This window comes from Rhinopithecus roxellana, chromosome 8, assembly GCF_007565055.1.
Source record: "Rhinopithecus roxellana isolate Shanxi Qingling chromosome 8, ASM756505v1, whole genome shotgun sequence".
Classification (NCBI taxonomy): domain Eukaryota; kingdom Metazoa; phylum Chordata; class Mammalia; order Primates; family Cercopithecidae; genus Rhinopithecus; species Rhinopithecus roxellana.
The window spans coordinates 991,810-1,005,998 of record NC_044556.1 but is presented as its reverse complement, the minus strand read 5'-3'; the positions used below and the strand labels follow the sequence as shown (position 1 = coordinate 1,005,998).

Here is a 14,189-nt window from a genome sequence, read left to right as displayed (position 1 = left end):
GGACATAGGCATGGGCAAGGACTTCATGTCTAAAACACCAAAAGCAATGGCAACAAAAGCCAAAATTGACAAATGGGATCTAATTAAACTAAAGAGCTTCTGCACAGCAAAAGAAACTACCATCAGAGTGAACAGGCAACCTACAGAATGGGAGAAAATTTTTGCAATCTACTCATCTGACAAAGGGCTAATATCCAGAACCTACAAAGAACTCAAACAAATTTACAAGAAAAAAAAACCCCATCAAAAAGTGGGCAAAGGATATGAACAGACATTTCTCAAAAGAAGACATGCATATAGCCAACAGACACATGAAAAAATGCTCATCATCACTGGCCATCAGAGAAATGCAAATCAAAACCACAATGAGATACCATCTCACACCAGTTGGAATAGCAATCATGAAAAAGTTAGGAAACAACAGGTGCTGGAGAGAATGTGGAGAAATAGGAACACTTTTACATTGTTGGTAGGATTGTAAACTAGTTCAACCATTATGGAAAACAGTATGGCGATTCCTCAAGGATCTAGAACTAGAAGTACCATATGACCCAGCCATTCCATTACTGGGTATAAACCCAAAGGATTATAAATCATGCTGCTATAAAGACACATGCACATGTATGTTTATTGCAGCACTATTCACAATAGCAAAGACTTGGAATCAACCCAAATGTCCATCAGTGACAGACTCGATTAAGAAAATGTGGCACATACACACCATGGAATACTATGCAGCCATAAAAAGGATGAGTTTGTGTCCTTTGTAGGGACATGGATGCAGCTGGAAACCATCATTCTCAGCAAACTATCGCGAGAAGAGAAAACCAAACACCACATGTTCTCACTTATAGGTGGGAACTGAACAATGTGATCACTTGGACTCAGGAAGGGGAACATCACACACCAGGGCCTATTATGGGGAGCGGGGAGGGGAGAGGGATTGCATTGGGAGTTATACCTTATGTAAATGATGAGTTGATGGGTGCAGCACACCAACATGGCACAAGTATATATATGTAACAAACCTGCATGTTGTGCACATGTACCCTAGAACTTAAAGTATAAAAAAAAAGTAAAAATAAATAATAATAAGAGTAAAAGAAGACTGTGTTATCACCCAGAAATCCTGGACTTTGAGCTGGCTGGAGGGAGCAGATGGAATTTGGATTTGATTCGGCCTCTTGACTGATCTCTGCTTTCAGAACAGACCCCATGGTCACATTCCAGCTCCTGTCACTCTGCTAATGTCTTTCATTACCGTCACCATCTGACTTGCACTTATGCAACCCAACTCCTCCCATTCTGGAGCCACCTTCCTCTTGCTTCCTTTCACTAAGATGTCCCAATGGGCCATGTTGCCCAACCCAGATACAAGGTGACCACTCACTTCCCCTTTCAGAAGCCGCCCCTTGTCTGTTTCTCTCCATCAGACCTTGCCCTCTGACTTAGATCTGCTCTTCCCTTTGGGGGATGTGGCCTCAGTGTGTTCATTTGTCAATGGCAAGATTGATGGGCATGTGCACAAGGGCAGTGGGACGGTGCACAGGACGCACTGGTACAGAGCCTGGTGCAGAAGCTGCTCCCAGGTGGGAGCCACCATCCTGATGGACAGTTAGGGTCACCTCTGCTCCTCTGCGGGCTGCTGAGAAGGGAAGGTTCCTATGTGCAGACCCTCTTCCATGAGAGGAACTGAAGTCTGGGTGGACCAGCCAGAACATGAAAGGATTTGGGGACCAGCCCTAGCGCATGTCCTGAGGCCGCACTGCTGCCCACAAACTACCCTTGTGGAGCCCAATCCATATGACTCTCTGGGCTGGAACCACTCTCAGGACTAGAATACATTTTCTCTCAAGTCAAAACGGACCTCTCTGTTGCCAGACAGTGTATCTTCTTCCTTTGCCCTGGAATGCACCCTTGGGGCTTGGAGATGTCCCTGATATAGAAGGAACAGGAGGAAGCAGAGGTTCCCTTTATCCATGCAGAATCGAGACACTGTTTACTGCAGAGGCTGCATCACCTCCAGAGGCTGCAGGCCGACCTGATTCTCCTTAGTATCAGAATCAATAGGATATATCTCTATCTATATTCATATCTATTTATCTATCTAGAAAGGGAGGTAGAGTGAATAGGGAATTTATTACGGGGATCGCCTCATGTGATTAGGGAGGCTGAGAAGTTCTACAAGACACTCTCTGTAAGTTGGAGAACTAGGGATGCCTAGTGGAGTAGTTGCATCTGAATTGAAAGGCCTGAGAACCTGGAGTTCTCAAGTCCAGGGGCAGGAGAAGGTGGATGTCCCAGCTCCAGAACAGAGAGCAAATTCACCCTCTGCCTTTAGTTCTATCCATGGAGTTGCAGCAAACTCCTTCAAAGAGTGACTTATACTTGCAGAGTCAAAGGTTTCTTTTCCCACTCCACGTAGGCTTTCTGATTCCTCTAAGGGGAGTGATGCTTTATGAACGAGTGCGTGAGTGGGGAGGCAGAGGACCAGTGGGCTTCTAGGACTCTGCTACACCTGTGTATGTAATTCTAAAAGCATACTCAGGGCTGTGTGCAGTGACTCACGCCTGTAATCCCAGCACTTTGGGAGGCCAAGGCAGGTGGATCATGAGGTCGAGAGTTTGAGACCAGCCTGGCCAATATGGTGAAACCCCATCTCTACTAAAAAATACAAAAATTAGCCAGGCCTGGTGGCGCGCGTCTGTAGTCCCGGCTACTCGGGAGGCTGAAGCAGGAGAATCGCTTGAACCTGGGTGGCAGAGGTTGCAGTGAGCCGAGATCTTGTCACTGCACTCCAGGCTGGCAACAGAGTGAAACTCCGTCTAAAAAAAATAAAAATAAAAATAAATAAACAAACAAAAAAACACAACAAAGCATACTCAGGCCTGGTCTTTTCATTGGTTGCTGTGGGGCCTCCTTCCTCTCTTGAATGTGAAGGAGGCTCCACTGGACAGTTTGGGGAGAACAGACTCCAAGGTGTCTGGATTATTAGTTTGTCTCTGTGTTTGTGTGTTTGTGTGTGTGTGTGTGTGTGACAGAGAGAGAGAGAGGATGTGTGTGGGTGTGTGATTGTAGGTGTGTGTTTGTGTGCATCTGTGGGACTGCATTCACAGCACGTGCAAGTGTGTTTGTGAGTGTATGTAATTGTGTGCATGGGTGGCTGTGATCATGTGTGCATATATGTCTGTATTACACCCTGTGTTGGTGACTGCGACTGAGTGTCTGAGTGTGGTGTGCATATGTGAGTGTGTGCATGTTGTTGTCACTGAGCCACTGTAGCTGTCTGCACCAGACTGTGTTCCTATTCATGGCTGGAGCCACTATCAGAGCCAATATTCTTGTCCCCAGGCCTGACCCTTGCAGTGCAGGCAGCACATTTTCATGCCCTTGTCCCCACGTCTGACGCTTGCAGTGCAGGCAGCAGATTCTCATGCCCTTGACCCTAGGTCTAGCCCTTGCAGTGCAGGCAGCACGTTCTCATGCCCTTGATCCCATTTCTCACCCTTGCAGTACAGGAAGCACATTCTCACGCCCTTGGAAGCAGCCGTCAATAATGGGTGGAGAATATCGGTGGGTAGGTGCCCCAGCTCCTTTACCCTGAGTGGGATGTCTCTGAGGTGCATGTTCTATGCTGTCTCCCAGAGGTGCCATGCAAGGCTGAGCCTTGGCTGCCCATGGTGGAAACTATTTTAAATAAGTTCCTTTTAATTGCTACATTTCCTTTCCTGTCTCAGTTTTCAGCTGTCCCACTGGTGTTTCCTGGACTTGCCTCCCAAACAAACAACTGGCAGTTGAAATTTGGCCGCCTCTAAATAAATTATTTGCACTTCAATCCTTGCATCAGGGTCTACTTCCAGGAAACCCAAACTAAGACATGCATGTCTGCTGGCTTCTCCAGTCTCGATAGGCTTATCATTGTGCTCTTTGTACTGAAGAGGAACATGAGACTCAGAGAAGACAAGTCACTTGCCCAAAGTCACACAGCTGATTAGTGGCAGGCCCAGGTTTGGCCATGGGTCATCTAATCCTAAGCTTGGTGCTTGCTCCTCTCCTGAGAAACTCCACCCTACTAAAGACCAGAGGAAACAACATAGGAAGTTCGAAGCCATCAAAGTCTTTGCTGCCTGTGCCAGAGGGAACCAAGGCTCCTAGCTGGAGTCTGTGCCCTTGTCCTGTCATTAGAGTAAAAATGGCATGTACATGCTTGCGGCTGATCATGTGCCAGGGAATGCTGTTGTAAGCACTTTACTCTTTTCAACTCACTTAATTTTTACAACAACCTTGCTATCACTTCAGGCAAGAAAACTGAGGCACAAAGAAGTAAAGAGACTGGCCCAAATGCACACAGCTGGTTGAGAGTTGAACCAAGCAGCCTGTACCTGGAGTCCCTGTTCTTTACCATGACACTATCTGGCTTCTCACAAGTCATATAGATGGAGTTCTAATACATGTCAGGCAAGATGCTAAGCAATTTCTTTTCTTTGTTTTTGTTTTTGAGACAGTGTCTAGCTCTGTCACCTAGGCTGGAGTGCAGTGGTACAATCTCGGCTCACTGCGTCCTCTGCTTTCTGGGTTCAGGTGATTCTCCTGCCTCTGCCTCCAAAGCAGTGGTGATTACAGGCGTGCTCCACCACCCCTGGTGAATTTTTGTATTTTTAGTAGAGATGGGGTTTAACCACGTTGGCCAGGCTGATCTCAAACTCCTGACCTCAGGTGATCCATCTGCCTTGGCCTCCCAAAGTGCTGGGATTACAGGCATGAGCCACCGTACCCAACCAGCAATTTCTTTTAAAATATAATTTGTAATTATATATATTATGTGATATATGATATATGATATATAAGATATAAATTATATAATATATCATATATAATATGTATGTATTAAATATATGTATATATGTATATATGTATATAATATATGTGTATATATGTTTACATTATATAATTATATATAGTATATTGTATATATGCTATATAATATATTATATAATACATAATATGTACAATATATTATGTCATATATTACATATAAATATATGATATAATATATTATATATTATACATAATATGTATAATATATAATATATATTATATATATTAGTAATTATAATTAAAATGCTGTGCAACCTTCATATAATAAAAGGAAACAATTGCTAAGTGTAAGCACTGAGGACAAGACTTCTCCCTTCAACCCCCTGCTCCCATTCCAACAGCTGGGAGAATGCTTATGATGTGCCTGTGTAAACTTCAGCACCCACATAACTGGTGTGTTGAGGAGTCCTGTCTTTTTCGGGAATGTAGCACTTGGGTCCTGGCAGGGACCTCACAGGGGCTAAAGGAGTGGGTTTAAGAAGGAGCTGTTTGCAAAGGTGTGGGCAGGGCTAAGGGGAGCCATGAGGGATGGTGCAGCACCTTGGGGGTTAGCATCCACCAAGAGCTGTCACCACTCCCAGGCTGGTGGTGCCAGGAAACAGTTGCTCCTGGAACCAAGATCTGTGGCTGAAAGAGGAGGGCAGAGGACAGATCTTATTCCCTTCTCCCCTCTGATCATCAGTGGATGCTCCCATTGACCAAACTGCCATCTGTTTATATGACTGGAGAGGCTGCAGGCAGGTGTCCAAAGTCTCTTGTTGTGGTTCATTCCTGACAATGGGTCAATGCTAGTCCCCCTGATCCCACAGACTGAGGTCCGCTCAGCTTCTCTGTCTTGGGTGGCCCCTTGTTCACTGGCTAGGCAGACACTTGAATGAGGAACAATATTCTGTCTCTTCCTGTACTCTCCTCTTTTCCCTGTCACAGGGAGGGACTGTTGTTCACATCCTGAGTCTCTCCATCTAGGACTGGGGGCTGGTGTTACAGGACCACTAGGTTCATATGTCTGCTGCGCAATAACAGAAAATACACTGAGACAGAAGTGTTTGCAGCAGAGAAAAAGTTTAATGATCACAGGGTGGCCGAGCTGGGAGATGGAAGGAACTCTCAAATCCATCTCCCCCAGGAGTTCTGGGCTGGAGTTTTTAAGGACTCCATGGAGGGTGAGGGATTAGAAAATGGGGGTCGCTGATTGGTTGAAGAAAGGAGGATGAAATGATCAAGATGTGGAAACTGCCTTCTTTGGTGAGTGAGCCCCTCGTGGGGTCCTGCAGAATAACTGATGTCAGTAGTTTCCCTGATATGCAAAACCTGAAAGAATATCTCAAATGGAGAACTCACATTTCACAATGCTTGAGACACTACCTCTAGGGCAGTTAAAGAGATCTATAATTTTGTGACAGGGTTTATGTGATTCTAAGGCACGAGGCAGCAAACAGCTATGAGGAAGCAGTCAGAGAACAAACTGACATAATGATTTTTTTTTTTTTTCTTGAGATAGAGTCTTGCTCGGTCACCTGGGCTGGAGTGCAGTGGTGCGATCTCCACTCACTGCAAGCTCTGCCTCCTGGGTTCACACCATTCTCCTGCCTCAGCCTCCCAAGTAGTTGGGACTACAGGCGCCCACCACCATGCCCGGCTAATTTTTTGTATTTTTTTAGTAGAGACGGGGTTTCACCGTGTGAGCCAGGATGGTCTCGATCTCCTGACCTCGTGATCCACCTGCCTCGGCCTCCCAAAGTGCTAGGATTGCAGGCGTGAGTCACTGCGCCCAGCTGACATAATGATTAATGCTGAATGTGCTGCAAACTTGGTGTGTTTTTTTTTCCTCCTCCCTTCTTTCATGATTAATTTTATAAAGCGTATAGGTGATACAGTTGGACTGTGCCCCAATCTCCTCTTGAATTGTAGTTCCCACAACCCACACATGTCGTGGAAGTTACCTGGGAGGTAATTTAATCATGGGGGTGGTTACTCTCATGCTGTTCTCATGATAGTGAGGGAGTTCTCACGAGATCTGATGGTTTTACAAGGGGTTTTTCCCCCTTTTGCTTGACACTTCTCCTTGCTGCTGCCATATGAAGAAGCACATGTTTGCTTCCCCTTCCCCCATGATTGTAAGTTTCCTGAGGCCTTCTAAGCCCTGTGGAACTGTGAGTCAATTAAACCTTTTTCCTTATTAAATTACCCTGTGTTTTTATTAGCAGCGTGAGAACAGGCTAATACAATAGGAATGGGTCACTGGTGAGGGTGCTGGGGTCAGCTGTTCAGGACCAGTGCCACCCAATACATCCCACCCATGAGGGGTTGATGCCAACTCTTATGGGTTATCTGGACTTTTCTGAAGCTTTCCTGGGACTGTTTTTCTGCAGCTCATCTGATCTCCTGTTGCCTCTGGCAAGAAGCTGGCAGCCCCAGCCAGTCAGTCTATCTCTGGACATGCCTTGGGAGGCTGGCTATGATTCATGACCTTTATTGTGGTAAATGGCACTCAGTACGCACTTTGGCTTGACTATCAGGCCAAATTTTATCAACGCCATGGGCGGGTCTGCAGGATGGCTGGTTCCTGTTTACCCCATGGACCCCAAGGGAAATTGCTGAAGTCTCTCTTTATCTTGGTACAACTAAAGAAGGATGCAAGAATGGACAAATGTTTTGGGCCACTCATTTACTCCTCCTGGTGCTGGGTCTTTACACACCTGGCATGACTTTATGGGCTGGTTCTTATCCACAGGTCACTCTTCCATGTCACTCAGGTTTCTGCTCAAAGGTCACCTCCTGGGGGCCCCCTGCCTGATTGCCATATCCAGAACAGCCCCCTGGGTCTCTTTCTATCTCACCTCACTCTTGTAAATTCTTTCGTCACCATCACCATTGGATTTGGTCTTGTGATCTGTTGGCTTCTTCCATCAGACAGGAACACCAGGTTGGCAGTGTTGACTGAAATTAAGGCTTTGAGGCAGAAATAATTCGATAAAGGTTTATTGGAAGTCAAATGTGAGGATTGATTGGGGAAGACACAGTAACGAAATTGAACATGCTTTAGTCTTTTATAAATTGGAATGTTTTTGTGAGAAAGTTTAGGAGAAGGGAGGGGAACTCAAACAGGAGTTGTCTGTTTTTCTTTCTTTCTTCTTTTTTTTTTTTTTTTTTTGTTTTGAGACAGGGTCTCACTCTATCACCCAGGCTGGAGTGCAGTGGTGCGATCACAGCTCACTGAAGCCTTCACCTCCTGGGCTCAAGCGATTCTCTTACCTCAGTCTCCCCAGTAACTAGGACCACAGGTGTGCACCACCAAGCCTGGTTAATTATTATTTTGTAGAGACAGGATCTCCTTTTGTTTCTCAGACCGGTCTTGAACTCCTGGGCTCAAGGAATCCTCCCTTCTCAGCCTCCCAAAATGCTGGGATTACAGGCACGAGCCACTGTGCCCAGTTGGAGTTGGCTTTTTCATTGCAGGGTATAATATAGAGATTATAATTATTGGCTACAGATGACAACATATAGGCTAAAACATTAATATATATAAAACAATCAGTACAACTTTATGATTTAGAAACAACTTTGTGTCTTTTTCAATGTCAATAGGTTACATATTACGTATGTCAACAGTTTGAGGAACTCAGGGTAAGATTTGAGGTTGGCTATGATTCATGACCTTTATTGTGGTAAATGGCACTCAGTAAGCACTTTGGCTTGACTATCAGGCCAGATTTTATCAGCACCATGGGCAGGTCTGCAGGACAGCTGGTTCTGCGGTTCATGATTTTTTATTCAGGGACAGGAGGTAAGCCATGAATCATAAGATCTTTCTGGGATGATTAATTTGGAAGCCTGCTGAAGGTGACTTGTAGGTTATTAGTTCTTTGGATAATCTTTTCAAGGAAGCAGTGATGACCAATCTCTGCTCAGGTTAGAGTAATAGGGGTTATTTATCTTTTGCCATTGGGAAGGCTCATTTTCAAGAAGTCATGTCTTTCTAGGCTGAGGAGATAAATGATTTTGTTATTGCAGGCAGGAGAAATTGTTAGTGACATGCGGCAGGTCATGACTTGAGGCTCCGTGTTTTCCTTTGAATTGTGAGTCATATCTAGTTGTTGGGCAGCCATTATTTTGGTCTTAGCTGTTGATGAATAGTTTTAAAATTCTAGAGAATTTAGGTAGAGAGACAGGTAAATGTTTTAATTTTGTTTATAAAATTATGTTTTACCCACTTGTAAGACATACATAGTTTAAAAGAAATTTTTTTTTTTGATTTTGGAAAACAATATAAAAAGAATTAGCAATGTGTTAAATAGAAAGTCATGTAAATCATTTTAGTCTTTTATCAGTTCAGTCTCCTATAATTTTTGTTATGTTTGATGTTGGGTTAATAATCCTTACGCGTAAGTTTTTATTGGAGTTTTGGACGTCTTTATTTAGTCTATAGATCATTAAATTATTAGGAATCTGTGCTGTAGAGTCTTTTATAAGAAAAGTAATTTTGGACAGGGTGCAGTGACTCATGCCTGTAATCCCAGCACTTTGGGAGGCCAAGGCGGGCAGATCATGAGGTCAGGAATTCGAGACCAGCCTGACCAACATGGTGAAACCTCCCCGCCCCCCGTCTCTACTAAAAATATAAAAATTAGCCCAGCGCGGTGGTGGGTGCCTGTAATCCCAGCTACTTGGGAGGCTGAGGCAGCAGAATCACTTGAACCTGGGAGGTGGAGGTTGCGGTGATCACACCACTGTACTCCAGCCTGGGAGAGAGAGTGAGACTCTGTCAAAAAAAAAATAAAAAAAGTGATTTTGTACTAGAGTTGGTTGAAAATGTTTTTTGGGCCAGGCACGGTAGCTCACGCCTGTAATCCCGGCATTTTGGGAGGCCAGGGCGGACGGATCACCTGGGCAACATGGCGAAACTCCATCTCTACTAAAAATACAAAAATCGGCCAGGCGCGGGGGCTCACGCCTGTAATCCCAGCACTTTGGGAGGCTGAGGCGGGCGGATCACGAGGTCTGGAGATCGAGACCATCCTGGCTAACACGGTGAAACCCCGTCTCTACCAAAAATACAAAAAAATCAGCCGGGCGAGGTGGCAGGGACCTGTAATCCCAGCTACTTGGGAGGCTGAGGCAGGAAAATCGCTTGAACCTGGGAGATGGAGGTTGCAGTGAGCTGAGATTTCACCACTGCACTCCAGCCTGGGCCACAGAGTGCAGTCTTCTCCAAAAAAAAAAAAAAAAAAGGATAATATTTAAGATATTTGTATTTATAACATTTATATAAATCTAATTTTAGAAAGGATTGACATAATTAAAATTATGACTGCAAGTATATTTGATATTTATAAATGTAAGTAATTTTTGGAACATTTATATTAATAACATGTATAAACATGACTGAAAGATCTAGTATTATTTATCTTGTGACAACTTTTTAATATAATTTTTCAAATAAATCTAATTATTTAATCTATAAAGACTTATTTTAGGATTTTGATCTTGGAGAAACCTGTAAAAGATATAAAAAGATCTAAACACCTGATCAAATTAGAATTATAGGCCAGGCACAGTGGCTCTCATCTGTAATCCCAGCACTTTAGGAGGCCAAGGCGGGCGGATCACTTGAGCTCAGGAGTTTGAGACCAGCCTGGGCAACATGGTGAAGCACCATCTTTACAAAAAATACAAAAATTAGCCGGGTATGGTAATGCACACCAGTAGTCTCAGCTACTCAGGAGGCTAAGGTGGGAGGATTGCTTGAGCCCAGGAGGTCAAGGTTGCAGGGAGCCAAGATCATGCCACTGAACTCCAGCCTGGGCAACAGAGCGAGACCCCCCCAAAAAAAAGAAATAAGAAAAGAAAAAGAAAACAAATTAAAATCACAGGTCATTGTAAAATAATATTTATTTAACTAGAGTGATAATCAAAAAACTTTACAAGCATTAGAGAAAATTGTATGGATGTGAAAATCTTAACTCTTTTATTTTATTTAATCTATTTATTTTTGAGACAGGGTTTTGTTCTGTCACCCAGGCTGCAGTGCAGTGGTGCGAACATAGCTCACTGCAGCTTTGACCTCCTGGGCTCAATCCATTGCTTCAGCTTCCCGAGTAACTGAGACTACAGGTTTATGTCCCCACACCCAGCAATTTTTTTTTTTTTTTTTTTTTTTTTTTTTTTTTTTTTGTAGAGACAGGGCTTCCCTATGTTGCCCAGGCTAATCTTGAACGCCTGAGCTCAAGCAATCCACCCTCCTCGGCCTCCCAGGGTGCTAGGATTACAGGCGTGAGCCACCAGGCCTGGCCTAACTCTTTTGCAGCTTAGTCTTTGTAAGTAATTAAAAACCTGATGAAGATAACACAGAAATTATTGCAATAACATGTAAACTTTTTGTTTTTAAGGCCAATGACCAAAATGTAAAGACAAACCTCTTGTAGTGTGATTGTGTTTTTTTTTTTTTTTTTTTTTTTTTTGAGACAGAGTTTTGCACTGTCATCCAGGCTGGAGTGCAGTGGCACGATCTTGGCTCGCTGCAACCTCTGCCTCCCCGGTTCAAGGGATTCTCCTGCCTCAGCCTCCCTGGTAGCTGGGATTACAGGTAGGTGCCACCACATCTGGCAAATTTTTTTTTTTTTTGTATTTTTAGTAGAGATAGGGTTCCACCATGTTGGCCAGGCTAGTCTGGAACTCCTGACCTCAGATGATCCACCCACTTTGGCCTCCCAAAGTGCCGGAATTACAGGTGTGAGCCACTGCACCTGGTCTGAATTTTTATTTATTTTATTTTATTTTATTTTATTTATTTATTTATTTATTTATTTATTTATTTATTTATTATTTATTTATTTTTGAGACGGAGTCTCGCTCTGTCGCCCAGGCTGGAGTGCAGTGGCTGGATCTCAGCTCACTGCAAGCTCCGCCCCCCGGGTTTATGCCATTCTCCTGCCTCAGCCTCCCAAGTAGCTGGGACTACAGGCACCCGCCACCTCGCCTGGCTAGTTTTTTGTATTTTTTAGTAGAGACGGGGTTTCAGTGTATTAGCCAGGATGGTCTCGATCTCCTGACCTCATGATCCGCCCATCTCGGCCTCCCAAAGTGCTGGCATTACAGGCTTGAGCCACCGCGCCTGGCCGAATTTTTATTTTTAATAACCTTAAATTTTAGTGGAAACTTAGGAAGTAAGACCTTGAGTTGTCTGTCACAAATTAGTATGTTAAAGAGGTGAGCTACTTTATAATTTTTAGAAACGTGTTTTTGTATAACATAATTTTTTCTTTTCTTTAACTTTTATTTTAGGTTCTGGCACACATGTGCAAGTTTGTTATAGGTAAATTGCATGTTGCAGGAGTTTGGTGTACAGATTATTTGATCACTAAGGTAATATGCATAGTACCCAATTGGTAGTATTTTGGTCCTCACCTTCCTTCCCACCGTCCACCCTCAAGTAGGCCTCGGTGTCTGTTGTTCCCTTCTTTGTGTCCAAATGTCCTCAATGTTTAGCTCCTATTAAACATTTCTGCATGTGAGAACACATGTTCTGCATGTGAGAACATGCAGTATTTGCTTTTCTGTTCCTGTGTTAGTTTGTTTAGGATAATGGATTCCAGCTTCATCCATGTTGTTGCAAAGGACATGGTCTCATTCTTTTTTTCACGGCTGCATAGTATTCCATGGTATATATGTACCACATGTTCTTGATCCAGTTGATAGATATTTAGGTTGATTCCATGTATTTGCTATTGTGACTAGTGCTGCAATGAACATACATGTGCATGTGTCTCTATGGTAGAACAATTTCTATTCCTTTGGGTATATACTCAGTAAGGCGATTGCTGGGTCAAATGGTAATTCTGTTTTAAGTCCTTTGAGAAATTGCTAAACTGCTTCCCACAATGCCTGAACTAATTTACAACCCCACAAGCAGTGTATAAGCATTTCCTTTTCTCCATAACCTCTCCAGCATGTTATTACTATGTATATAATTTTTACTTTTTTTTTTTGTTGTTGTTGTTGTTGAGACGGAGTCTTGCTCTGTTGCCCAGGCTGGAGTGCAATGGCCGCATCTCAGCTCACTGCGAGCTCCACCTCCTGGGTTTACACCATTCTCCTGGCTCAGCCTCCCAAGTAGCTGGGACTACAGGCGCCGCCACCTCGCCCGGCTAGTTTTTTGTATTTTTTTAGTAGAGACGGGGTTTCACTGTGTTAGCCAGGATGGTCTTGATTTCCTGACCTTGTGATCTGCCCATCTCAGCCTCCCAAAGTGCTGGGATTACAGGCTTGAGCCACCGCGCCCGGCCTAATTTTTACTTTTTAATCATAGTCGTTCTGACTGGTGTGAGGTGGTATTTCATTGTGGTTTTGATTTGCATTTCTCTAATGATGAGTGATGTTGAGCATTTTGTCGTATGCTTTTTGGCTACATGTATGTTTTCTTTTGAAAGCTGTCTGTTCATATCTTTTGCCTCCTTTTTAATGAGGTTGCTTGTTTTTTTCTTGTAAATTTAAGTTCCTTATAGATTCTAGGTATTAGACCTTTGTCAGATGCATAGTTTGCAAATATTTTCTCCCATTCTGTAGGTTGTCTGTTTACTTTGTTGATGGTTTATTTGCTGTGCAGAAGCTCTTTAGTTTAATTAGGTCTCATTTGTTGATTTTTGTTTTTCTTTGTTACAATTGCTTTTGGCATCTTCATCATGAAATCTTTGCCTGTCCTATTCCCAGAATGGCATATCCTAGATTATCTTTCAGGACTTTTATAGTTTTTAGTTTTACAGTTAAGTCTTTAATCCATCTTGTGTTAATTTTTGTGTATGGTATAAGCAAGGGGTCCAGTTTCAGTGTTTTGCATATGGCTAGCCAGTTATCTCAACATCACTTATTGAATAGAGGGTCCTTTTTCCATTGCTTGTTTTGGGCAGCTTTGTCAAAGATTAGATGGTTGTAGGTGTGTGACCTTGTTTCTTGGCTCTCTATTCTGTTCCATTGGTCTATATGTTTGTATTTGTACCAGTGCCATGCTGTTTTGGTTACTGTAGCCCCGTAGTATAGTTTGAAGTTGGGTAATGTGATGCTTCCGGCTTTGTTCTTTTTGCTTAGGATTGCCTTGGCTGCTTAGGCTCTTTTTTGGTTTCATATGAATTTTAAAATAGTTTTTTCTAATTCTGTGAATAATGTCATTGGTAGTTTGATAGGAATAGCATTGAATTGGTAAATTGCTTTTAGTTGTATGGCCATTTTAACAATATTGATTCTTCATATTCATGAGCATGGAATGTTTTTCCATTCGTTTGTGTCATTTCTGATTTCTTTGAGCAGTGTTTTGT

At 43.2% G+C, this 14,189-nt stretch overlaps 1 protein-coding gene across 2 annotated transcripts in view; it reads left to right on the top strand.

Annotated features, from left to right (window-relative positions):
- The first annotated feature begins 8,924 nt into the window (after window positions 1-8,924).
- LOC115891978 (cytochrome P450 4F8) overlaps window positions 8,925-14,189 on the top strand; it is a 29,733-nt gene continuing 24,468 nt past the window's right edge. For both annotated transcript variants that reach the window (XM_030935280.1, XM_030935281.1), the window contains exon 1: window positions 8,925-8,957. The gene's annotated coding sequence lies outside the window, so the exon portion shown is untranslated. The remainder of the gene's footprint in view (window positions 8,958-14,189) is intronic.